At 37.2% G+C, this 2202-nt stretch overlaps 1 long non-coding RNA gene across 1 annotated transcript; it reads right to left on the bottom strand.

Annotated features, from left to right (window-relative positions):
- Positions 1-216: 216 nt before the first annotated feature.
- LOC113277606 lies at positions 217-1707 on the bottom strand. Its single transcript, XR_003325015.1, has 3 exons — positions 1608-1707; positions 489-559; positions 217-408 (listed from the first exon to the last, which is right to left on the bottom strand). It is a non-coding gene; the product is annotated as an uncharacterized LOC113277606 (long non-coding RNA).
- Between the last annotated feature and the right edge of the window lie 495 nt (positions 1708-2202).

Here is a 2202-nt window from a genome sequence, read left to right as displayed (position 1 = left end):
GGCTGGCTTGTGACCAACCCGCGGGTTACGGGTTAATACAAGCCTAAGCTTGCGGGTTGAAATTCTTCACGGGTGGTCATTTCTCCAACCCGCGCCCGTCCCGGGTAAAGCTTGCGGGTTCACGGGAGCTCACGGGTTAGCTGGTTTTTGTTGAGTCAACTCGCCAGAAATCGATTCTGGGTTATTTCCGGCCACATTCAGGCCATCTAAAGCTCATTCCCAACCTAAGTACTTAATTTAACATTCATCATTTCATCTAATTCATTTGATTTCGATTCAAAAACTCAAAATTGCAAAACTAAACTACTTTGCAATTATATTAGAAGATGGTTCAGCTGCTTCAGCATTATCAGTTTTGGACTTGTTATTTATCAGGGATGCTTCATCAGTCTTCTCTTTGTTTTTCATCTGCAACAACCATAGCTTAGTTAAAATGAGAAGCTATACGGAAATTTGTTTACACTGCAATTGAGATGACAAGTCTTAACCTTTATTTCCAACTGCTTGACCGGCTTCTTCTTTACTGCTTCCTTGCTAGTCTTCATTATTGCAGTTATGCCTTGCAAAAACAGAATTCAATTATCAATGTGGCTCAAAAGCTAACACAAAACCATCATTTCATATCCAGAACATGAACTCTTGTGCATATTATTATTATTTCAAATACTAAATAAAGCATGTGAATAATAAAAAGGAAATCTTCAAACCCATATAGCATCTCAGTCACTACTCTTTGGGTCTGGCTCTCTTTTGCAGACATTATAATTAATGACAAGACATATTTCATGGTTTCAGTTCTCTGTACGTCGATTGACACTCTTACTGGTTTGCAGTATCCTACTTATACACAATATGCAGAAGTAGTTTATCTAATTCTGACTATGAAAGTCAAAATCAATCATAAATACACATAACAACAAACGATCATGTAAAATAGGAGATATGTCATGCATACACTATGAGAGGGTAAAACCATACAAGGCTTAATTTATGCCACAAAACAGAAAACTGGACGAAATTAGAAATGAGACGGGACTCCTCTAAACTAGTCCAGGAACATTATTTCCACCAGAAATAGTATCAAACAGTTCATGTGCATTTCAAATTATCTGCAGGATTTTTAAAAATTCAAATCCACATAAGAAATACTGACATCTCTCTGTGTGTATGCATATGCAATTTAAACATGGATTTCGGATATAGACAAATGAGATGAATAGAAATCATTTCAAATACTTATCATCAACCAAAGAAATAAAATTCAGTTGATTTGTGCGTACTTATCATCAATCAAAGCATGTTAACAAATGAGTTGATTTGCATAAATGAGCTACAGAGACAAAATCATCAAAAAGACCAAAATTATGATGAAAATCATCATGAAAATCAAAGACCAAAATTAAAGATCTAAAATCAAAAATCCCCAAAATTAAACAGGACCCAATATAAATTTCATCATATAAGCAACAAAACTTAAGTTGCATGTTAAGATCTAAAGTTCTAAACATTTCTGAGAGGAAAAAAAAAACTCAAAATTATACAATCCCTAAAACAGAAAACTGGAACAGAAATTATTCTTAAGATTTGAGAGTATGAGAGATTCTTACCCCTTGGTGAGATCTGATTGAGTTCGAGAGATTAATCCTTTGAGTTTCTGCTGAATAGATTGAGAGATTGCTTCTGAGTTAGGGTTTTCTGATTATGGGTTATCTTTTGAGATATTTAGAGATCGAGAGATTTCTTCTGAGTTGCAGGGTTAGAGAGTTTTTGTTTTCTTTTTCTGGTGAAGAGGGTTTTCGTTTTTAGTGGTTTTCGTGTCATTGTGTTTGTGTGACACGCGGCCTAGTGAACTGAGCCGGGTTACCCGCGGGTTTCACGGGACGGGACGGGCCAACCCGTTTCTTCACAAGCCACTAATTATACAACCCGCGCCCGTCTTGTTTAGTTACGATCCGGGACGGGTGCGGGTTTTCACGGGACGGGACGGGCCAACCCGCGGGTTTTGGCTCGGATTGCCAGCTCTAGTTATGGCTACAGAACTTCAACAACTATGATGCTGAACTTACAATCTTTGGAATCATGGGAGTACTTGGAAAAGACGAAGTTTTCGAGTAATGTTGAAGCGCCAAGGAGATCAAGCATGTGGACGTGAATCTTCAAAGTTTTATCTATTTTGTAATCCATATGTATTGATAGTTCTGT

Source organism: Papaver somniferum, chromosome 5 (genome assembly GCF_003573695.1).
Source record: "Papaver somniferum cultivar HN1 chromosome 5, ASM357369v1, whole genome shotgun sequence".
NCBI lineage: Eukaryota > Viridiplantae > Streptophyta > Magnoliopsida > Ranunculales > Papaveraceae > Papaver > Papaver somniferum.
This window is presented reverse-complemented; position numbering and strand designations above follow the sequence as displayed.